The sequence below is a fragment of the Ambystoma mexicanum genome, chromosome 11 (assembly GCF_040938575.1).
Source record: "Ambystoma mexicanum isolate Mex_15411 chromosome 11, UKY_AmexF1_1, whole genome shotgun sequence".
NCBI lineage: Eukaryota > Metazoa > Chordata > Amphibia > Caudata > Ambystomatidae > Ambystoma > Ambystoma mexicanum.
The window spans coordinates 1,075,394,101-1,075,419,500 of NC_090934.1; the positions used below are offsets into that span (position 1 = coordinate 1,075,394,101).

At 47.8% G+C, this 25,400-nt stretch overlaps 1 protein-coding gene across 2 annotated transcripts in view; it reads right to left on the bottom strand.

Annotated features, from left to right (window-relative positions):
- Positions 1–25,400, bottom strand: part of LOC138504114 (synaptotagmin-7-like) — a 560,413-nt gene that overhangs the window by 17,802 nt on the left and 517,211 nt on the right. The window lies entirely within an intron of this gene.

Below are 25,400 nucleotides of genomic sequence, written 5' to 3' on the forward strand. Positions count from 1 at the left end.
TTTTGCCAAGAAACATACAACCAGTATCATCAACACGACAATCAATTAAATATCCGCAATAATTCCCATTCCCTCCCTTCCCAAGTGAACCCGGACCGGGGTTACGCAGTCTGCTGCTGGCATTAGGGTGAGCCCGGGCTGTCCGGGTCCTCACCTGAGGTGCTGGCTTCCTTAGGACTGAACAGGGTCGTCGTGAGGGCAATCCACTGCAGGAGGTCCTCCGAGTCATTTATTTTTTGCTGTCTTTGCGCCAGCTCCCAGGCCCCGGTTTCAGCCACAGTCCATCTGCGAAGGTCCTCCCACCATGTTACAAGTTTAGGGGCCCTGGGACACTTCCAGGCCATTGCGATGCGCCTTTTTGCGAGGATGTACATCAAATCTTTGAGCCTGTTGAGAGATTTGTTTTTTTTCCCTCGTGGGTACGAGCCCAATAGACATGCCTTGGGGGATTGCACGTCTAGCGTTATGTCCTCCTCTGCTACCTTGGTCTGAATTTGCGACCAGAAGGTTCGTATGTTCGGGCAGGCCCAAAACATGTGGGTCAGGGAGGCCGCAGGTTCTTGGCACTTGGGGCACCGCACCACACCAGCGCCATTGAATCTCGAGATGACAGCTGGGGTAAGGTAGGCCCTATGGATGATGTAAAATTGGATAAGTTGGAATCGGGCATTCCTAGAAACCTTTTTGTGATAGTGTGTTATTGTTTCCCACTCCGTGTCGCCGAATAGTGTGTTCAGCTCGGCCTCTCATTTGCTCTTGCATGTGAGTTCGCTATGTGTGGTGTTGTCAATTAGGATCTCATAAAGCCTAGAGGTTTCGTGTCCCCCTTCTGCCACACCTATCAGGTTCTCTATGGCCTCGTGTCCGGCGCATTGGGATGCTGCATCCGGCCATCGCCTCCTAAGTCTGTCCAGCACCGCCCCGTATAGAAGGAACTGACCCAGTGGGACCCCAGTCAATTCGTGCAGCTCGGGAAATGTGTGGATGCCCTGGTCGTCCACCAGATCGCCCAGAGTGGCGACGCCGGAGGGTTCCCATATATTCCGGATCGCCTTCCGGTCTTCCGGCCTAGTGAACATGATGGCGGCTATAGGGATCTGTGGGGAGTAGGGGTCGGACAGCTTGACCAACTTGCAGGCCCGACTCCAAATTTGAATGCCTAGGCGGATGAGGTGCGCGTCCAGCGTTTTGGGCATTGGTCCGATCCAGAGGAGGTCCCTGAGCAGCCATGGTGCGTCTGGGGGCTGCAATAGGCGTGTATCCGTCATGGTATCATCAGCCATCCACTGGATCACGTGCTTAAGCTGGGCCGCTATGTAGTAGAGCTCAAAGTTAGGGGTGTTCAGGCCTCCCCTCTCGTACGGTCTTTGAGTAATGTCTAGGGCAACTCTGTGCCTCCCCTCCCGCCATAAGAGTTTCCTACATAGCATGGCCAGGTCTTTGAAAAAACGCTGGGGGATGTTGTAGGGGACATTGGTGAAGAAGTGTAGGAGACGGGGGAGTGCTACCATTTTAAGGAGTCCCGCCCTACCAGCCATCGAAAGGGGCAATTTGCACCATAGGTCGATTGATTTAGCCAGTCCCTCCTTAGCCCTGCCCGTGTTCAGAACATGTTCGGTCTCAGGGTCCCGGTGGATCACGACGCCCAGATATTTGAACGTAGTGGGTTCCCATTTAAGGGCCAGAGGGGGGAGGTGTTCTTCCTTGGTTCCACTAAGTGCAGCCAGGGGGAATAAGCAAGACTTGCTGTGGTTAATCTGGACCCCTGTACATCTGTGGAACCCGTCTAGGGTTTCCAGGATGTAGGGGAGAAGGTGTTCGGGATCCCTCAGGTAGAGGAGCATGTCATCCGCATACATGGAGACAAGGTGGTTCACACCATTTATCGTTATTCCCCCGTCACCGTATTCCTGCCTAAGGTATGCTGCCACTGGTTCAATCGCTAAGATGTAAAGTAGAGGGGATAGGGGGCACCCTTGTCGAGTGCCTCTGGCCAGGCTCCATTTTTCAGAAAAGGTGTTGTTGGTACGCACTCTGGCGGTGGGGTTGGTGTAAATGAGTTTTACCCAGTTCAAAAAAGCCGTTCCGATCCCCATCTTTGCTAAGGTGGCATAAAGCCATGTCCATCGGACCGAATCAAAGGCCTTAGAGGCGTCGAGGGACACAACTGCATATTTACCGGGCATGCCGTTTGTGCTGTGTATCACGTGGTGCAGCCTTCGCAGGTTCTCGGACATAGAGCGACCCTGCATGTAGCCCGTCTGATCCTGGTGTATGAGGTATGGGACGGCTGCACGAAGCCTTCTGGCCAGTAATGCGGTGAGGATTTTGTTGTCTACATTCAACATGGATAGTGGGCGGTATGAGCCGCAGTCAGAGCTGTCCTTGTCGGGCTTAAGTAGGGGGATGATGGTGGCTTCAATCATGGTGTCGGGGAGGTGGCCTATGTCGTACGCCTCGTTATATACTTTGGACAACAGGGGGGCCAGTATGTCCTCATAGGCCTTATAAAATTCGCTCGGGAGACCGTCCGGTCCCGGCGTTTTACCCGAGGGCAATGACCTAATGGTGGCTGTGACCTCGTCGGGGGTGACGGGGGCTCCGAGGGGATCTGCCAAGTGGTCTTCCAGGCGTGGGAGCCAGATGGCGTCCAGGGCGTCTTCGATCGCGTGGTCAGGGGGCGGGGCTGGATCGGAGTAAAGGGTTTGGTAATATTGTTTGAACGCTGCGTTGATACCCACTTGCGTGTGGAGGGTCAGGCCGTCTGCATTACGAATGGAGCAAATGGGGTATCTGGGGGTTTCTCGTTTATAAAGCCATGCAAGAAGCTTCCCGGGTTTATCGCCCAGGGCATGATTCCTCTCCGTGAATTTTGTATAGCTCAACTTCCCCAGCGTCTCCCAGTGTGTTAGGCATGTTTGTTTAAGATCAATCATCTTTTGCAAGTGGGCGGGATCAGGGGACGGGGTGGCTTCGAGATCTTGGAGTTCAGTCTCAGCGTGCGCTAGCAGGGACGTGACGGATTTTAGGGCCCCTCCAGCCGCGGCTATCATTTCCCCCCTAGTTACCACCTTGTAGGCTTCCCAGGCTGTGCGTAAGTATCTGACGCTATCAATGTTGGTCTGCCAGTAATGTGTGGAACCCTCCCTGATTTGTTCGCTGAAGGCTTTGTCCAACAGCGCTTCGCTTCTCAATTTCCACGTGGGGATGGGGGGCCTGGGCGTCGTGGTCACCCACGAGGTCATCAAAGGGGAGTGGTCTGAAAGTACCCTGGCTAGGTACTGCGTGTCCTCAAATCCCGCCACGTGCTCTTCGCTAATGAGCAGGCAGTCTATCCTGGTATGGACCTTATGTGGGGGGGAGTAAAAGGAGTAGCCTCTGGTTTCGGGGTTTTGCACTCTCCACAGGTCTTTCAGGGCATATTGCTGCGTGAGGGCGTTCAATATCTTGGCGGGTGGGGAGGGGTCCCCGTGTTTACCATCCGACCTGTCTATGCAAGGGTTCAGGGTACAGTTATTGTCACCTCCCCATATCGTTATGCATTCATCACTCGGGGTCAGCCGAGCGTACAGCGAGCGAAAGAAAACAGTGGCATCATGATTCGGGGCATAGGTGCAAATCAGGCGGACGTCCCTCCCCTCTATGGTGCCCTGAACCAGGGCCATCCTACCTTCATTGTCCGTTTTGGTGTGGGTCAGCTTGACTGGGACAGAGGGGGCGATCCATATCAAGACGCCTCTGGCGTAGGTGGAGTAGGGGGAGCCCACTAGGGTGCCCCGCCAGACCTTGGCCAACGCTGCAAGCTTAGGGCCACATAAGTGGGTCTCCTGAAGGAGGGCGATTCCGACCCTGTGGCGTTTCATGTAGGCGTGGATGCGGCGCTGTTTGATATAGCTGTTTAGCCCCCTGACGTTCCAGGACATGACTCTGATCCTCTCAGCCATGGTCTGTGTGTGGTCGTGCGGCTGTGGGAAGCGTGAGGTTGAGGGGTTTGACGAACCTGGTCGTCCTGGTTGCAATTCCGCTGCGCTTGGTCCCGGTCCGGTTTGTGTCCAATTCAAACTGCAATCCCAACTTGGGGTTCGAACCCCCACAAACAACAACGTCTAACTTAACAAAAAACACAACTTCAAACATAACACGTCTAGCGAGGTTGCCCTTGCTCTGACATCCCCGTTTCTGCCCCATCAGACCAGAGTCTTCCGGTGCCCTACGGGCGGGTGAACTCACCCAAAGTATCCTGGGGTTAGGAAAGGGGCTGCCTCCGAAGGTGTTGTCAGGAGGTGCGCCACGACCGGCGCGGCTCCGGTTCCATCAGTGTCGCCACGACTATTGTCATATGAATGTACAATCGGCGACTGCAGTCAACGAGTGGAGAAGTTCCTATGTTGCGGGCGGCTAGGGCCCGCGCTGCTTCCGTTCGATGTCCGGGATCTGTTCTCTGTCCATCCATTCGCAGGCCTCTGCTGGGTTATCAAATAAGTGGGCCTTGTTGTTGCGCAGGACCTTGAGTCTAGCCGGGTAGAGGAGTAGATAGCGCAGGCCTGCTTCCTTGAGTCTCGCCTTGGTGTGGTGGAACTGGGCCCTGCTCCTTTGAACCTGCAGGGTGTAGTCAGGGTAGATTGCTATCTTTGCGGCGTCCCTCTGTATGGATCCGCCCATCCTGGTGAAGGCCAAAATGGATTCCCTGTCCCTATAGTTGAGGACTTTGGCTATTATGGGTCTTGGTGGGGTCCCCGGTGGGGGCCTCCTGGCTAAGGAGCGATGGGCTCTTTCAATAGTGAAGCCCTGCGACAGTTTCCCGGCCCCAATTTCCTGTATGAGCAGGTTCTCGACGTAGTTGGTAGGGTCGTTGCCCTCGATGCCCTCGGGCAGGCCGATAATTCTGATATTGTTTCTGCGGGCCCTTCCTTCGGCCTCCTCAGCCCTGTCCTCTAGGTTCTTCACTTTCTGCGCCAAAATGTCTACATCCTTTAAAAGTTGAGTTTTGGCATCGGTATTGTCTCGGACTTGGATCTCGAGAGCGTCCGTTCTGCCGGTGATAGAGCGCACATCCTGCCTCAGTAAATTCAGGTCGATCGCAACCGCATCAATCTTGTCCTCCATGGTTTTCTGGAGTGTCTTGATGGCCTCTAGCAGTTGGGAGTTAGCTGGCTCGGGTCTCGCGGCGCCCGGCACCTCCACAGGGGCAGAAGCCTCCGCGGGTCCGATCGCTCCAGCGGCCGCGAAGGACTCCATGGTAGTTTGGCGGTGTCTGCTTCGGGCGCCCTTAGTGGTCATGTCCTATCTTCGTGGTCCGTCAGGCCTCGGCAGGCACTACACAGTCTGTGTCCGATGGCGCCGTGCTGGGGATACTTCGTGGGGGGGGTTGTGCGTCGGCCGCCCGCCGGGCTGCGCCAGTGGGCCGCTCAGCAGGGCCCGGTGAGGGTGTAGTTAAGGCCGCATCAGGCGCTCCCCCCTCCGTCTCCTCGCTGCTCTTCTTCGGGACACAGGAGCACAGGTCTCAGCTTAGGCGATCTCTGCCGCTTCAGATCGAGTCCCATAAAGGCTGGCCCCTTGCGGGTTCCTCCCGGTCGGACACAGGGCTCCGCTACAGCGTCAGGCTGGGCATCATCATGGCCGCCATTTTCTGTCCTCGTACGACGTTCCGTTTCTTTTCGATGGTGCGGGACCTCAGAGGGTCGTGAGGCTCCCAAACTTCGTCAACAGGCGGAACACTCCTTCACACGACCTATATTCTGTTTTCAAGTGGCTGCAGTCAAGTTTAAGCGGTAGTTGGTGGCGGATCCATAATCGTATCGAGCGGAGCTGCGCCGAACACGTCCTTCCTACATGGCGGTTAGCCACGCCCCCCAGTCTTTCACGCTTTATTCTTTTTAGCTACTATGCTAACTTTCATCATAAGTTTAATTTTCTTTCGACATTGTCATGGTCTCTCAATTGCTTGAAATCACATTCCCCACTGGCAATGCCTGTTCTTGTCTGAGGTGTTGCTCATTCATTAGGAACTGTAGGAAGTTTATTCCAGCAATGTAAAGCGTGGATTTATCCCAGGAATAAAATCAAGCCACGAGACATCTTTTTCGATTTGACTTTAAAGAATGATATATATGGACTTAGTCGTGTCGTCCTTTCTTGCGTCAACGCAGGACATTCCAATAGCAGATGCTTTGTTGATTCCATGGTCTCCTGTTTCATGCAGAATCTGCATGAGCCATACGTTGCTTCTCGATTCCTGGTATTGTGCATAAATTCATTAGTGGGGTAAACCCCCAATCTTTTTTCATCAGGCATTCACGGAAAGCTTTTCCTGGGAACTTCTTGAGGTAGTTTGGGATGGTGTCTCTTTGCTGGTGTTCTGTGGCAACATTTTTTTGTGTTTTGAGTGCAAGTCACAGTTCTCTTGTTTTTATCCAATCTTGTCATTTTAGTTTTTCTTTAACTTTGTTAGGATTGGCGATTAGTTTGTCGAGTGAAGAGTCTATCTCACTTAGCTATTGAGTCCAGATGTCTTTCCAGTTGTTTAGTAGCATCGAGCTTTTGCCTGGTTCCTCTGTGGATAGGATTTTATAGCCATCTGTTGGATCCTTTAGTGAGATCTTCCTTAATAACGATAGTGATTTCCATCTTGCCACCCCGTGCAGAGATTGTAGACCCAGTTTGGCTCTTATTGCCACCATTGGTGTGCATCTAGACAGTTTCAGTAATGGCTTTCAAAAAAGACTTTCTAGTTTGGTCCACATTCTCCATGCTAGATTCAGGCCTGCTTCACTCTCATACGTCAGTATTGGTATCACTTTTTGAATATAGAAAGAACGAACCGCCCCGATTGTGAAATTGCAGAATCTTCCTTTCAGGCTAATTCCTTGGGAGCATAGTTTTCTAGCCTTGCCGATTAGTTCAACTTCTCATTATTTTTTGGCAATTGACTGATTAATAGTGGTACCCAGGTACTTTATGATGTTTACCATTTCTAGGCTCCGGTCGCCAATTTTCTTTCCTTAATCCTCCAATCGTTAGTATCTTAGTTTTCTTTACATTTATTTCGAGTTTGTTAAGATCCATATAGGCCTGTAGTTCATTGAGCAAATGTTGTAAGCCAATTGGAGTTCTATCAACCAACACAATATCATCTGCATAGCAGATACTTGCAACGTAATTGCTGTTAATTTTAGGGGGGAAATGTCAAGCATGACTCAGTGCCTGAGGCAGGTCTGCAATGTATAATTTAAACAGAGTCACCGCTTGCGGGCATCCTTGTTTCACCCCTTTTTTAGTTTGTAACTCGCAATTAATTTCCCTTCCTAAGTTCTTTTTCGCATGGTGGTGTTTGCGTGTAGAGCTTTTATGTGTTGCAGGATGTTCTCTGGGCAGCCCCAACATTCAAAGACAAGTGTTTCTTCTCATTGGCTTTAATGGCGTTCAATTTCAGTACGGACAAAATGAATACATTTATCTCAGTGCTGATTCCTTTTGTAAAACCTGTATGATGGCTGTCTATGATGGAATTTCTGGCCACCCACTCAGTCAGGTTTATTTGCAAGTTTGCAGCAACAATGTTCCCAATGGTATCGAGCAAGGCTATGGGCCTGTAGTTTGATGGATCTTCTCTCTTCCCTTTCTTAAAGATAGGTACTGTGATGCTTTTTGTCCATGATTCTGGCATTTTTTTTGCTTTTGGATGTTCCTAAGGATCAAGTTAATTAGAACCACCCATTTCGTCTGATCTATTTTAAGATGCAAGTTTGTGGGGGGCGCTGTTGCGCACGGAAGAAAATGGACGCTTCCGTGTAAGCTCCGGTGAGATCCGAGGCCGCAACGCCATCATAACAACTTGCAGACTCCGGTTCTCCATATAATCGATACTGAACGTGTGTTAAGGGCCCCCAACAGACCATACGAAGTTTGGAGGCACAGGGGTAAAAGACTATTGAAATATTGGACTGCTGGACTGGGGTGTGAGCCGCCATCGCGCCGCGAGGTGGAGGGCTTAGCCCGGCAAGAAAATACTGGAGGAGCGGCGAGTGAAGAGGCAGCCTGCAAGCGGATGGGGTTGAAGCGCGGGTGCTCCGACAATCGTTGAGCGCCTGTGAACCCCCCCCCCCAATCCGACTTCGAATTGACGGCGGAGGGAGCCCGGCAGCGGATGGGACATATCGAGCATATCGAGCAAGGAGAGAGGAGGTAAGGAGTGGCGCTGTGCCAGTGGTGCCCGAGACTCTGAGTGGAACCCGGACTCTGGGCGGCGGGCTGGGGCGAGCGATCACGGACTTGGAGGCAGTCCCCCCAAGCCCCCACCCGGGCCCTGGTGTTGGACACTGAAGCGAAGGGTTGAGGCAGCCCCCGACTCCCCCTCCCTCTCCTCTGCTGGAGCTCGGATTTCTACGTGGCTCTAACACGAGCGCTGCAGCCGCTGCAACGGGACCTGAACTTGCATATTATCCACGCCATAAGACTGACAGACGCTGGTCTGGGTGGCTAAGTTGAGCAATCTATTGCTGGCACATACCAGAGAGTGAGTCAATAAAACATAATTCCAACTGAGAGATAAGGCAATACTAACCAGCGAACGAGGGTCTGCAGAGCGACACCAGACCTCCACCCACGGGTCTAAAGAGAGGGCAATCCCCCCAATCACAAGTATTAAAGAAACACTGGATGCACGAGCAGCAATGCCTACAACCTCACAATATTGCCCAGCAAGAAAAGCAGAGTGATTTGATTGGTGGAACATTCAATGAGAGGAGATAGAAACCCACAGCGCAATTGGAATAGGGGTGAGAACACATCCGAATGAGCTAGACTGGCCCCCTGGGGAGGCAAGACAGCGCACAGACCTAGGGTGGCAGTTGAGATAGCCACGGACAACAACCTCTAACATAGCCAACATCAGTCCATGGGATTTCACGGCATTGGAGACAAAGACAAATCCCTCCTTGGAGCACTAGAGGAAAAGACCCTGGGTTGGAATCTATCCACACAAGCAGACTGAGACCTGGAAGTGGAAGGGGACCTCCGGAGTAGAACCTGGGGTTAACTCTCACCAAAGTAAACGATGCTCAAAAACGTTGGCTCTAGGAAAGGTGGAGGAACCATAGATAGGTTTACAACGACTATACAAAAAGATATTGACCCCGAGATGGAGAAGGAAGCTCACACACAAGAACTGCAGACCCCCAATGCGGCAACGATGGACCCACAAGCAGTCTTTCTGGCCATGCAGAAAGGCTTCTCTGCATTAAATGAGAAACTAGATGGAATCACAGTAAATGTAGCGAACATTAGAACGCAACTTGAAAAAACTACATTGCGCATTACGGAAGCAGAGGCGAGAATATCGGCCACAGAAGATGACCTTACAACCTTGAAAACCACGGTGGCCACAATGGCAATAGACTTAGGGACAGTGAAGGCCAAGTGTGAAGATTTGGAGGCAAGGTCCAGGCACAATAACATTTGCATAATGGGGGTACCAGAGGAAGCAATAAAGGGATCGATGGAGAAAGCAATAGAAGAACTCTTGCACAACCCCCTAGGAGACCTGGGCTGGTCGCCGATGTTTGCAGTGGAGAGGGCGCACAGATCACCCGCCCCAAGACCGAAACCTGGGGCATACCCTAGACCAATAATAGTGCGGTTGATGAATTATAGGGATAGAGACCTGATCCTTAGAGCAGCAAGGGAAAAACAAGAGTTACGATGGGAAGCGAACATCATACGCATATTCCCGGACTTTACACCGCAGTGCAACAAGAAAGGAAAATGTTTACGGGGGTCAAGAAACTGTTGTGTGAAAGACGAGTGCAGTATGTCATGCTCTACCCGGCAAGACTCAAGATTCAGCATCTGAATAAAGTATATTTCTTTACGTTCCCAGAGGAGGCGGCAAGCTTTATCGAAACACATATCCCAGTCTCGACGAGGCAGCCAAGCGAGGAAGAGAACTCGTGAATACCTGCTGTTATGTAATAGTAAACACGTTCATGATATACAATTGATGTGCAAAAACTGTGAATCTCTCTGCAGAGGTTCACAAGAGGGGCAATTATTCTTTCACTGCAACTAAGATGATAAGTATTACCCCGCAAATGCAAATATGAGTTAGAGTAACGTAACAGAACCGGATGCACCATAAAATCCTAATGTCGGTACGGGCCTTGGTGACCACCACAGTTTCCCCCATTGCAGGTGCACGGACGATTGTTGGGGGAGGGGGGTGGTACATTGTATACACGATTGAAGTTAGGGTAACTGTGAGGGTGGGGGGAGAGGGGAAGTTGGGACTGTTGAGACTCAGTTATGGGAGGAGTTGTAATAAAATGAAAAGCACACGGGAGCTAAGCACAATAACTTTTGCAAGCGCAGGCGAAACACACTGGCACACATATGTTACCATACCCTTTATAGATAGTGGATAAAGCGGGGCCAGAGGACATTAAAATATTAAGTTGGAATGTTCGGGGTTTGGGATCCAGCATTAAGAAAAGGAAGATCCTGGAAAGCATTAATATAAATAACCCCAAGATAATATTTGTACAGGAAACGCACATAGGGCCCCAGCATAATGGCCCACTGATACCGAAATGGGGAGAACACCAATACGTCACTAAGTATTCCAAGCGGGCGAGGGGAGTAGCGATCCTTCTACACAAATCCTCATCGTTCACATGCAGGAACACGGAATGCGACGCTCAAGGGAGATATGTGCTAATCCATGGCACTCTCTGCAATAAAGAAATACTCCTACTTAACGTGTATGGTCTGAATGTGGACGATCCGGAATTCTACTCCCAGATATTCCAAAAGATAGCAAAATACCCCACGGCCCATCTGATTTGTCGACTGTAATACCATTCTTGATGTACACGCAGATCGCACGTCAACACAAGCCAGAACATTGACCAAGGCAGCGCAGACTATACTGGTGCATATGACAGATCTAAATCTAAAGGATGCATGGCGAACATTAAATCCATTTAAACGAGAATATACCTTCTACTCCTCTGTGCATGACATGCATTCTAGAATTGATCAATGGTTGGTAGGCAATGAGGTCCTATCTTGGGTTACTGAGTCCCTTATACACCCTAGGATGTACTCTGATCATTCCCCAATACAACTGACTCTACGGATCCCCGGGAGGGTGGTGAACAGACCTCCATGGAGGTTCAAACCTGCTGCATTACGGGACCTGGTCTATAAAAATGCGATGTCTCAACACATACATGACTTCTTTGAAATAAATGAAAATTCAGTTAACAGTCAAGCAACTTTATGGCAAGCTTTTAAGGTCTGCATCAGAGGCCACTCAATATCTGTGGAGAGTGGAATACTCAAAGACATTAGGGGTAGACTGGAACGGTTGGAAACACAATTGAGCGCATTGCAATCCCAGTATGCACACATTCCCTCATCACAGCTCACCTCTGAAATAAAGATCAAACTAGACGAATATATCGAGGCAGCGGATCAAGAGATCTGATACTTCGACAAGCCTATGGCGGCGCGCCAGTATGGGGAGGGTGAACGCCCGGGGAAACTACTGGCCAGAGCAGTAAAAGGGGAAATAGGTCCATCAACCATACCCTGTATACGTATGCAGGATGGTGTGGTAACCACCGAACGGGACAAGGTGGAAGAGGAATTCTACACATTTTACAATAAACTGTACTAACCACAATGCAATGTTACAGATGACGAGATTCAAAATGATCTCTCTCAGATCCCAACAACACTCTTATCGGACGACACGAGAGAAACACTAGAAACCCCGATCACAGAAACCGAAATAATGGAGGCGATCAAGGCACTCCCCAATGGAAAGGCCCCGGGATCGGACGGCCTCGGAGCAGAATTCTATATGGAGTTCATCCAGGAGCTGACCCCTAGAGTAAACGCAGTATGGGAGGAAGCTTTAAATAAGGGCGTACTCCCTGAAACCACAAGGGAAGCAGTGATCATGCTTCTGCTTAAACCGGGGAAACCCCCTGAAGACTGTGGTTTGTATAGGCCGTTGTCATTAATAAACACTGACGCAAAGATCTTTGCAAAGATTATAGCAACTAGACTTACACTATTAATGCCTTATATGGTACATGAAGATCAAGCAGGGTTTGTTTATGGTAGATCTACGGCCATGAATATTAGAAAATGCCACAAAATCCTGGCTACGATCCCCCCGAGACACAGGCGGTGGCGGTGTCACTAGATATGCGTAAGGCTTTTGATACGGTGTCGTGGCCCTTCTTATTCAGAATACTGAAGAATTATGGATTTGGCCCTAACTTTATAAAATGGATACAAATACTATACACAAGTCCCCATGCCAAGATTAGAATCAATGGACACTTAACAAACAAATTAGAATTACGGGGAGGTTCTTGACAGGGCTGCCCACTATCACCTTTACTGTTCGCCCTAGTGATAGAACCCATGGCAGATATACTTAGGTCACGATACTGCTATTATGGCCTATTGCTAGAAGGCAGGCTACAAATAATAACTCTATATGGTGATGATATATTTCTGTATCTTAAAACCCAGAACACACATTAGGCAGAGTTTTGACTGAGGTGGAGAGATTTGGTGAATACTCAGGTCTACGGTTAAATCCCAATAAGTCAGAGTTATTGCCGCTGACAGAAAATACAAGGAAACCGCTAGATATACATGGCCTTATTTGGAATCTGACGCAAATTCAGTACTTGGGGGCATACATTGCCAGGACGCCCCAACTCTCACGGGCCCTGAACTATAGGGCGCTGGCGGTAGCATTGTGCACTAAAATAAAGCGATGGAGTGCGCTGCCAATCTCAATGATGGGTAGAATATGACTCTACTGAAGCTATTTTATCTATTCAGCACAGTACCGGTTTGGCAGGGACGAGTCCTGTTCACGAAGATGGGCAGCGCCTGCTCCGAGTTTGTTTGGGGTGGACACCGGAGACTCAACTGGAAAACACTAACTGGCACATACCTGAGGGGTGGATTGATGGCACCAGACCTGGAATTATATTACCTCGCAGCACATGCACAGCATGTGGCACAATGGGTTACACAATTCCTTAATCCAGGGACTCCGCCACCTGCCCAGAAAGAACGAGAAGCAACAGCGCTACTGCATAAATTGTCTAGACCAGCCCCCAAATACTATAACACCATAGATCCTAATAAGGTAACAACCACGGCGTGGGTGAAAATAGCGGATATATTCGCTACAAACAAACTATACCATCCGAGTATGCCTCTCTGGGGAGATCCACAAACACCATTCAATTTAGATGGGGAGTTGGCCCGGCACTGGAGCTCTGGGGGTGTAACACAATGGGGACAGCTCTTTATAGATAAGTGTTTTGTTCAGTGGGGAGACATAAAGGATGTATTGGGAAACACAAGTAAATATAAACAGCAATATGAGCGTGTGAGTGACCCTATACGTGAGCAGTACCCTACATTCCCAACTGAGCCAGAGGTAAATATGGGGCTTGGATACATGTTTACCGAGGCAACACAGAAAATCACAGCCTTTGCACTGTACAAAATCATAATGCAAACACGCCCAGCAGATATCCACATGGCCAGGACCAAGTGGGAACTTGACCTGGGGCAACAAATAGAGGAAGTGGAATGGTCCCAAATATGTGAGCTGACTAAACGGGTCTCATGCAATTCTAAGTATAAGATAATCCACTATAAAATAATAAACAGGGCATACTACACCCCTGCAAAACTCAAACGGATTTACCCAGATGCCCCGGGAACATGCCCAAGGTGTAACGAAGAAGATGCAGATATACACCACATGCTCTGGTCATGCATAAAACTAAAAGATTACTGTGGTGGGGTGTGTGAAGCATTAAATGAAATGGCAGAACAACCGGTGGAATGGTCCCCTCGGCTATGTATCCTAGGGGCGGTGGGCAAGATGAATCCGATATGGAGGAAATTGTTAAATGTAAGCCTTTTGATAGCCAAGAGAGCAATATTGATGAGGTGGAAGAGTGCAATCCCCCCAACCAAGAACGAGTGGGATAGAGATATGTTATGGACCAATGATATGGAAGAGTTGTATATAGACACGGTGCTACCACCATCCAAACCCAGAAATATATGGGCAAGATACAAACAATACTTATCAGACAGAGCCGAAAGTATAAGCGAAGAGCCAGTGGAAGTCAACTATGCATGATGCAAAACAATGTATTCATGTAAAGTATACATATGCAAGTGCTGTACCTGTGTGCAATGATAAATAAAGTTTTTTTTTAAAAAAGATGCAAGTTCGTTACTCCTTCTGGGCCAGCTGCTGATGAAGCCTTTAAATTTCTTATTTTCTGCTCAATTTGTCTTCAGCCATCGGGATGTTCCATGCGTGTCACTTATTTATTTTCATGACTTTTGTTGTGGACATCTGACTTCCAAACACATTAGAATAATGCTTTACCCAGTCTGCTTCTGTCACGCCACTTGGTAGCTGACTTTGTTGGTTCAGTTACGTAAATAGGGGAGTGAGGCAGGGTTGTGTCCTGGCACCCCTGCTTTTTAATAATGTATACATCCAAGACATTATTGACGTTGTGCTAATGGGATGTAAAGATGCCCAAAAATGGTACTAGTGAAATACCTGCTTCTCTTCTACGCCGACGACGCACCAATTTTATCAACAACTCCAGCAGGCCTAAAAAAAGCCTTCTCAACATTTGAGCGCAAATGTAAAGATCCAAAACTGGAGATAAATGTCGAGAAATCTAAGATCATGATCTTTCGGCCTCATTCGTCCAAATGTGGGCCAGCTTCTTTTAGAATTGATAATTCCCCGCTTGAACGGGTAAATCATTTCGATTACCTGGGAATTAGATTCCAGGAATTCGGGAGTTAGGCACCTCAAATAGTAAAATCGAGCACTAGCATGGAAAAATACAATGGGGCTATTAATTCTTTCTTTGTGTGCCATGGTAGCAGAGCAGTTTCTCCAGCTCTTAATTTATTTTAAAAACTATCACCCCGAGCTGCTTCCTATGGGGCTGAGGTATGGGGTTTTACTGCTTCTAACAATTTACAATCTTGTGAGAGAACATTCTTTAAAAACCTGTTACTGTAACCCCAAGTACCCTGTCCCCCTTAATATACACTGAGTTAGGTATTTTACCTGTGATGATCAAGGTGAAGTTTGATTCAGCTAGATACTGTGTGAGATTGTGGAGCCAGGAAGGCTTAACTTCTTATTGTGAGGCATTGATATATTTCCTAAACCTGGAAGGAGGTAGGAGATTGAAATGGCCTATCCATGTAAAAAAAAGCTTCTATTTAATCTTGAGTAATCTCTGGAATGAACCAACCAACTTCCCGTCGGGCAGTAGGAAGACAGATTGTAAATCTGGCCATTAACAGCCAGTTAAGAAATTATTTAATTTGTGATGCTTTGAAATTGACAGTTGGACGAGATTACATTACTAAAGCTGGTATAGTATATACCAACCTAATTAGCCTGGTTTATGAAAGTTTCTATATTTTCGCTTTTGTTTAGGGACGCTTGCAGCTAAAAGCGTCACTAACCACTGGAGACCTCAGGAATCCGCTATGTGTCCGTTGTGTAAGATCACCATAGAAGATGTAATGCATTTTATGCTTCTATGCCAAAACACTTTGATGGTGAGATGCAAATATTTGAGACCAATCTTAACCTCAGTTGGGATTCTTAATAAAGTGAGGCGTTGTTATATTTAAGTAACCCCCAAAGTGTCGGTGTTGTATTTGCCACAGCTCGTTATATTGATAGAGCATGGTTATTGAGGGCAAGAACAGTCTACGAATGCATGGGGTGATGATAACCTGAGTTGAAACAGTCCCTCTCTTTTGAAGGCAAGTGACATTTTTGTTGGGATTCATTGAGGCTGCGAGTGGGGCTCTGCTCATGACTTTTTTCTTAGCATATATGAATAAGTATGTTTTTACAATAGATGTATTACATATAGACGATTTTTATTATGTATGTACAATGTTTAATGAATAACTATGTATTATTGTATATTATTTTGAGATGCTTTATGGTTTTATGACCGAAATAAAACTTTATCTACTAATACCAAGTAGTGGATGCATGCCACCCACTTCAATGAAGCACACACAGTTCCATAACCGCACCCAATGAGTGTGTGTCCAGAACACAGTATGCATGCTTGAACATGAATGGAAGGATGAAAGACACCAAGGCTACTCCTACCTTACGCAAACAGGTGTTGCAGGACTGCTTGTCCAACAGCTGACTCCCTTCCGGTGTCCTATTCCAGACAATAGTGCTTGGTGAACATATGGAGTGTGATCCACATAGCCGCCCTGCATATGTCTTTCATGGCCACTCCTGCATAGAATGCCACTGTTGCCGCCTTCGCTCTGATTGAGTGGGCAGTAGCTGGACGGGTAAGTGGGTTGCCCTTAATCTTGTGACAGTGAGTAATGCAGCTCTCCACCCAGCGGGCAAGGCCTTGTTTGGAGATGGCCTGGCCCTTGAGAGGGCCTGCAAGGGAAACAAAAAGACTTGTGGACATGCGGAAAGCACTAGTGCGCTGTAAGTAGAATTTTACGAGGTTGCGATAGGTCTAGTGAATGCAGGGTGCGTTCAACGCTGAAATTGTGGTTGCCAACAAATGTTGGTTGCACAATGCGCTCTGACAGAGTCATTTCTGACTCCACTTTCAGGAGGAACTTCAGGTGTGGCTTTCAGAAAGACTGTGAATAGAGGATCTGTGGATGATGCATGTAGTTTGCTAATTCGTCTTTCTGATGTGATAGCCACAGAGACAGCAACCTTTCTGTGAAATCAAGTGTAGTTCGCATCTGTGAATAGGTTGCTACGGAAAATACATTAATGCCGTCTATACTGTATTGAGACTCTAGCATAGAGTAGAAGGACACCATTAATGCCGTCAATACTGTATTGAGACTCTAGCATAGAGTAGGAGGAAGCACTGGTGGAAAGGTCCTACGCAAACCCTTCATAAATGTTTTAACTGCAGGATCAGAGAAAAAAAGATGACGACCCTGGGCGTCTGGAGTAGGACGTGATAGCAGAGAGGTGAGCCCTGAGAGAGGCTTTTGATAGGCCTGCTTTAGCAAATGGAGTAGGTAGAGCAGCAACTGGTCTACTGTGATTGAGAGCGGGCCTAGTTGTAGTGTAACACCAGGTTGTAATGGTTTCCATTTTTTAGCATATGTTTTGCTTGTGGAAGGATCCCTAGATGATCAGATGATAGCCCAGAATTTGTCTACCAGCTTTAGATTGGAGTGTTTTTGTTATTCAGCAACCAAACCCTGAGAGAGAGAGAGCAACTGGGTAGTGGTGAAGGATTCACCTCTTGTTATGTTGTGTTAACAACGCCTGATGGTCTCTAAGACAGATCGTCATGGTGCAGGTCATTTGGAGGAGAATTGGATACCAGACTTGCCGAGCCCAGGCTGGTGCTATCAAAATCATCCTGCAGGGTTGTTCTCTCACTCCTCCCAAGACCCTGGACAACAATGGAATTGGTTGGAAGGCATAAAGGAATGTGCCTGATCATGAAAGGGAGAAATCATCCTATAGTAAATTCTGTTTGGCGTACCTGAATTCAAAGAGTAGGCATTTCATGTTGTGCTCGGTGGTGAAAAAATTGATGCGCGGTGTAGCGGAGGAATGGTAACACAAGTATGACACTTACACAATAGGTACAATTTGTAAAACCTTTATTGAGGATTGTGGTGTTGGAACAACTCCTACTTTGCCCTATAACTAAAATGGGAGTAGTCTCGATCATCACACGATAAACAAAACAGTCCTAGTGGAGTCTGTCAAATCAAAATGGGCTATGCTAACAAAACCTAATGCCTGCCCTATCTCTTGTACAGAAAGTGTATACAGGAGAAATGTATGCAAATGAAACATCAATGTTCAAAAGAATAAATGTGGTTGAACCAGCTCTCCTCCCCACGTTAGACCTCACGGAGTAGGGCGGTCCCTGTGGGCAGGATGACACACACTGGCTCGGGCTTTCAACACAATAAACAATCCCAAAATGTGGATCAAGCTCCGATTGGCCTTCCACATTAAAGTCTCTCTTTTTAGACTTGTAAATAATGTTTCAACAAAAGGTTCACGTAGGTCCCCCTCTGTCAGGCTCCGACCTCTTCAAAACATAGTTCACGTGGGTCCCCCTCTATCAGGCTCAGACCTTTCACAACAATGTTCACGTAGGTCCCCCTCTGCCGGGCTCAGACCTTTTCAGAACAAAGTTCAACAAACACTTGCAAGGGGCTTCCTTCCCCAAGCTTATTGCACTTCGGGCTCCCTCAGTCGGGCTCAGACTACTTTTAGATGTCGAAAACGAATGTGCTTGGGTTTCTTTAAAGACCTCCACAGGACCACTTCGACTCAAAGTTCCAGGTTCAACTTTCCCTCTCCCCTTCTCTAGGAGTTAATTTAGCTTACTTCACTTTTGCAGTTCATTCGCTTTATCATTACAAACAATGCACCTTTCACAGAGACTTTCGAGTGGGCTACATCCTTTCGCCGGACCACTCTGTTACTCAGTATTTCTGATTCCACAGATGTCCTTACTTCAAAAGATCATTCACAGGTCTGCCTTTCTTCGCATCTCATCCACACATGTACAGCCTTCACTTGCGATATAAAATTGCCGCTTCAAACTTTGACACACACCAGTCTCTCCGGTTGCATGCCAATTTACCAGCTGTGTGCGTTTCTTTCTTGGTTTTATGATTTCCAATTCACGGGTCAAGGTTAGTATCACAGGCTTGGCCTCGGCTCCCCAACTCTGCCGTTCACCTGGGAGGGTGGCTGGCATCCTTGGAACACAATGCAGCCTTCTGATGTGGGATCTGTCCTTCCCCACGTGTCTTTCACAGGCCGGTCTGAGGCAACAACCTCGTGTAGGGACTCTTGGGGTTTTCGACCCGCTGCTCTCATCCCTTGGTCCAACGCTCTGCTCCAGTATGTTATGATAGGCTATTTATAAAGCACTTAATACCCAGAAGTTTCTAAGCGCGGACCCGGGTTCGAACCTGTGTGGCTCCATGTTGTCTCGCTTCCAAGGTGAGCACTTTGCCGCTGAGCTAGGTTTGCCATCGTCCTGTGTTCCACCTTGCTCAGAGTGTGTCTCTAGGTTCTGCCTTTTGTTTGTGTGAGGACAGCTAATTGGTATCAGGTTTATGCACTTACATTCAAGTTGCCTGACCTGATTAGCTGGCCATGTCCAGTACAATGTGTGAGAGTTAGTCTTGTTGCTCTCAGTCACCATCTTCCTCTGCCCAGTGTTTGTGTAAAAAGGTGGGGGGGGGGGGGTTGGGACCTGGGAGAATTCTGAAAAGGATGGGTTAGATAAACAAGAGGGGGAATACTGTGTCTCACCATCGGCTGCCTCACCACCACTCCGGAAGACCCCTCACCCAGGTGAACCCCCCCCCCCGCACTGGTACATACCCAGGGTCTGCATCCAAAGGTAATGGCTGTGCCCTGGCCACCTGAGAAACAGATCCCGGGGACTAGTGGGTGAAACACCCTCTGGCTTCTCACAGAGGGTAACCCCATACCATGAAGATTTGCTTGATCTCGGTCCAGTCGAGCTCCCATTCGTGGGATGCAGAGAAGTCCCTGCTCAGTTGTTCTGCCTGAATGTTGTCTTTCCCCAGAAGGTTTCTGCTCTGACTTGAACCCCCTCTGCAAGAGCCCATTTCCAAAGTTCCTGTGCTTCTGCTGATAGTAGCGCTGACTTTATGTCCCCTTGATTGTTTGTGTCGTACTTTGAGGTGGTGTTGTCCATTTGGATAGTGACAACTTGACTCGTAAGGACCATTTGAATTCAGGGCCCAACAAATCGCTCAGAGTTCTAGCGCATTGATGTGGAGGACTGATTCGTGTTTGGTCCATATGCCCTTTGCCTGAAAATCTCTGAGATGAGCTCCCCATCTTGATAGGGACGCATCGGTCCTGAGAAGGAATGTGGCAGTGTGGCTTGAAATGGCATACCCTGCTGTAGGTTTCGTTTGTCCTGCCACCAATGTAGCGCTTGATGAAAGGGATGTGATAGGAGTACTACGTCCTCCCATGAAGCCACTGCTTGTGTTCAATGACAATCCAATTCATCCTAAATTGGGCGCATCTTCAACCTGCAATTTGGAACCAGAAATATAAATGATGACATTTTGCCGGTATGGATTTGTAATGATGCACCGTTATTTTGTGTGCCATGAAGAACCAATTTGCTAGCTGCGTGTTCGCCGTGAGTCTTTCAGCAGATGCCGCCCCCTCTCCGGCGGAATGTGGTTATCAATTTCTGCTCCTAAAAAAGGACTTTTGTGCTTGTGTGACCACTGATTTTCCCGTGTTGATAGTAAAACCGAGTATTGCGATGGTCTCTTCCATCCGATGGACAGCCAGGGCTGCCTGCTTCTTTGATTCTGTCTTTATAAACCAATCATCTAGACATGAAAAGACTTCCACTTTGGCTCTTATTTTTTAGGTGCACTGCCACTGGGGCCAGGCATTTGGTGAAGACCCATTGGGCCGATCGTTGGGCCAAAGGGGAGCATGCGTAACTGATAATGCTTGTTTCCCAAAGCGAACCTCAGATAGCGTCTGTTCGCCGGATGTATGGGTATGTAGAAGAATCTTCTGGGTCGATTGTTGCCAGAAAGGTGCCTTTTTGTAGCCACCGTAAGACCTGTTGGAGCGTGGTCACTCTGAACCTTATGCCATTCACTTATTTCTTTAATGCGCATAGGTCTACAATCGGATGCCACTGTCTGTCTTTTTCCTCGCTGGGAAGAAACGTGAGTAGAATCCATTTCCTGTATGTGAGGAGAGTATGACTTCTATGGTGGCTTTTTGAAGTAGTTTGTTTATCTCCACATTGAGCTGATGCATGCAATGAAAGTTGCATGCTTGCTGTGGTATTGTAGGTGGGCATGGGATAAGTTTGATGGTATGTCCTTTGTTTACTATTTGTAACACCCACTTGTCTGAAGTGATTTTTGCCACTGTGGTAGATGGTGGAGACAGTGGCTGGGGTGTGATGTGGAAGGGGAGGACATGCTAAGTCAAGTTTGCTTGGACTGGGACCTAGTTTGACCTGACATTCTGCACTGTATCTTGTGGAGGACTGTTGGTATCTGGCAGATGACGTGTTTGCTGATGTAAATCTCTGCATGGAATAGGGTCTGTTATAAGACCAAAACTTCTCTGATCCTTCGCAAAAAGAATGAAAAGTACAGCGGCCCTTGTCTTTGTCCCTCAGCGAGCTGATGGCTCTGGGTTTCTGTCTTGATCCCCTTCAGGTGGTCATTGTCAGACTTCGGAGCCCCTGGATCCGATGGCGCCACTCACGCCATGCTGTGCCGTTACAATTTGGCTCCCTAAAACATGTGTAGTCTAGTCTTTCTCATCTTTCTCAAAATGGCCGCCGGCACATCAACTTTCGGTAAGGATAAACACTTCCTCTGCGTATCAACAAAGGTAATTCTGCCCATCGATGCTTCCATCTGCTGCTGTTTTCCCAAATTGCAGTTATCCTTCCTTGCTCCTTCTCCCTCCTTGCCTTCCTGTACGCGCTCCTTGCTTCCTTATTCCTTGTTGCTGTTTCCTGCTGCATTCCACTCCTCTGCCTCATTGTGGATATTGTTCCATCTGGAGTTTATGCCAAGCAGTCTTATCATCTGAAGGACTTCTACCACCACTCCCAGAGAAGTTGGCACAAGGTTTTTTTTTTTTTTCGGGGTTCATCCCCTTATTTCCCCTTATTTGAGCCCGGTGGTTGGGTCCTTCCCTGATCTCCTGTTTCATCGGGACGATTATGTGAAGGAAACGGTCTGCTTGGTTCCCTTCTTCAATCCAGCTGGTCTGTCTAAAATCACAGATGGTGAGTCCATTATCCTCACAGTCATCTATTTTTTGGCCAAACAATTCCTAGCTGTCAAATGGCATGTCCAGGATTTGGCTTGCACATTGGGGCGTAGGTTGGTAGCCTTCATCCAGGCTTGGCGGCTGAGTACTGCACCATGCGCCATTTGTCTGAACCCCGACTCTGTTGCATAAACTGCTGAGTCAATCGTGCAGTCTGATGTTGTTTCCCCATCTTTGCTAATCGCCGGGCTTCCTCCTGAAACTCAGCTGGCAGGTGATCCATGAACGTGGCCATCTTGTGCCACATTTCTCTGTCGTATCTCGCTGTAAGAGTGAGAACGTTAGCGGTTCTGATGAATAGCGAAGCAGAAGCTACTGTTCTTCGTACCGCTTCCAGTTTCCTGCCTTGTCTGTTAACGGGGAAGTAGGGTTGGTACGTTCTTTCCTGGCAGCCACCGTGATTATGGAATCCGGTTTTGTAGGCCCTCGCAGGCATAGCGGTGTCTCCTCTGGGGCCTTGTGTTTTTTCTCTGACTGTGGATTTGCTATAATCTTTTCCCCTGCTTCCCATATGGTATCCAGAAAGGGTATGGCAGTGACTGTCCTTCTCTTCTTATCTCTGTGCTCTTAAAGCATTGATTTATTTTCCTCACATGAGAACTGGAGATCAAACATACTTACTGCTTTGCCAAGGATGCCTGGAAACACTAGTGTATAGGCATCATACAAATGTCCAATAAATAAAATAGAAAATGATAGAATAAAATGATGCAATGTCGTCTGGTGGAGAGGATCTTCCTGGGGAGTTTTGTCTTTTGAGTCTTGAGGAATCACTTTCACTTCCGGTTCGTCTGCTTACGTCTCTGGCTCTGAAAAATCCCTTTAGGGATCTTTAACTGGACCCATCCACTCACTGAGAGATAGTAGGTATGGAGCCCTGGTGGACCACGGTGGAGAAGTTCTCCTTTTGTTTCTGTGGCGGAGAGATGGTCCTTTGAGTCTCGACTTGTACCGCCTGAGTCATAGCTGGCGGTGTGCCGGGATCGCCTGTAGCTATGTGCACCCGTTGTCTTCTTTGGAATTTGTCCATCATATTCTCTAGGAATTGTATCAGTGGGGCTGGAAGGGATCGGAAGTGTCATCCGAGATTGAGGTTGTTCGCCACGGGGGGCTGCACTCTTTAGGCACTCACTGGGGCCTGTCTGAGGTATCTTCCATGTCAGAGAAATCTTCCTGAGGAATTATGTCAGGAAGTTCAACAATTTCCCTCATTCGAGATGAATATTTAAAAGAACATGCTTATTTGCTTATTTCTCTCACCCGCTTGGTCCGTGGACGAGTGCTCTGTGGACAGCAGCAGCAAAGATACCGTTTTTTTCCGTGGACGGCGCAGTACTCATGGACGAACAGGCGATGGATGATGATTTACCCGTTGACGGCATTGCAGCCATCAGCGACTTGTTAATTATTGTGGACGAACGGTTTCTCGTGGATAGCAGTTTGCTGTAGATGATGGGTCAAGGCAAAGAGGGGCCAGGTGCGGCATTTACTCTCGATGATATGAAGGATTAGAAAAAGGTTCCTTGAGCTGCAAAACACAGCTTATGTAGAGCAAAGGAAGATCTATAACAAGTGTAGAAAGTGATTTGAACGGTTTTGAAAATAAGAAATGATGAAGAAAAAAGTTCAGGGAGCTATGGAGCATTTCCTAGTAACTAAACTGCAGTAAAAAATCTGAATATGGCTGCCTGTGGTGGACCATATGCCCTGCCACCTCACTGGCTGAGTAGAAAAGGACCAAAATGAGGAGGAGGGACTAGAAAAGTGGAAGCCCTTCAGGCCTCATTAGCAATGTACATTGCTTTCTAATTTAACGTTTTACAGTTACTGGGGATTCCCAGTCTGTCGATGGTGAATATTCAAGCATGTGAATCTATGAAACATCCAATTCTGGAGAAGCCTATGGATGTAGAATGAAACCTGGAGAATTGTTGCTCTGCCTTTTCTGGGATAAGTGCAAGCAGCTGTAAGTCACTGCCACCAAGAGGGTCAGACCCCAGTAACTGCACATTGATAACATTTCTGAGGGTAGAGTGCAAGTTTTACTCCGGGTTATTGAAAGAGAAGGTATGATCAATGTTTGCATCCTATAAGCCAGACAATCAAAGCAAGGGAGCATGGGTCTGAATCATATGAAAGCGTTTAATAGTAGGGGTCCACTGGGACCTGTGGACTAAAGTGCAGGCACATTTGTCAGAGGATATTTGTGCAGTTTCTTGTCTGGAGAAGCTGAGAGAGGCATTCACAATGATTCTCATGCATGAAAGGGATCACTATACTGGAGTTAACCCTCAGGCATTCAGTATGTGCCCTCAAATACACTGAGGGCGTGGGATGTTTCAAGGAGGTATAGCTTTTTTAAAAACACTTGGTGGAAGCCCTAAATATGAACATGGGACCCAAGGAGATGAGAATGAGGCAGAACGAAGGAAAGATGCCCCGACAGTGGGAGTGTCCAGTCACTTACCTTTCTACCAATGGCCAGGAGCCTTATAAGGGACTTTGGTGTAGTGTGTGGTTGGTCAAGACTCCACATTCAGTAGTCGGTGTCCAGGCAAGCCCATTCCCTAAAGAGTAGATAGTAGCCAACTATTGTTTATTCAGCAGAGCGGTTTGAGTTTTGCCCTGGGTTCAGAAGAAGGAGGATAGCTATTACTTCAGGCAGGAGAGGAAATGATCCCCAGGTCTTGTCCTTAGCCTAAGAAATAGAATTTCATATGTATGTCACTGGGGCATAGTGTTTCATCAGAGGTTAGAAAGAGCCAGAGTTGGACAAGTTCCTTTGTTAGAGTTTCAGAGATGTACATGTTCTCCTGACAGAGAACATCAGGGATGGAAGAGAGTTTCCTAAGGGGTTGCAGGGATGTGTACACACCCTTGTTTCAGTTTTTATGCTCAGTGTTAGATATTTTACACAGATACTTTTGGAGAGGAATAAATAAAGTGCAATCCAGCAGGGGTGGTAGAAAAGCAAATGCAGCCCTACGCTGTAAGTAAGCAGCATTCTAGCAACTCTATGATGATATATGATTTGATATGATGTGGTGTTTATAACGGGCCTGTACACAAGTGTTTCTAGGCTCGACAAGACAAGGAGGGTGAAAAAAAAGGGAGGACAAAATAACGCTCTTACTAGGCCTTGTGTCATTCAGATCGCGCAAGTGCAGGGAAGAGGGAAGGGTAGAAGTGCCAGGGGGGAGGGGAAGAAGGAAGTGCAGTTAACTCAGAAGTGCAGAGAGAAGGGACTGTAGGGTTGCAGATACAGACCTGTAAGTGCTGTGGAGCCCAGAGGCAGTGCGAGGGCAATTGGACATGCTGAACTGACGAGGAACTCTGAGGCAAAACACACAACTGCTAATTTGCTTGAACTACTAGATGCAAAGAGGGATTACAAGAAGATGCCTGTGTTTTTAGAGTCCCAATCTATTTTTACTCACCTATATTGTAT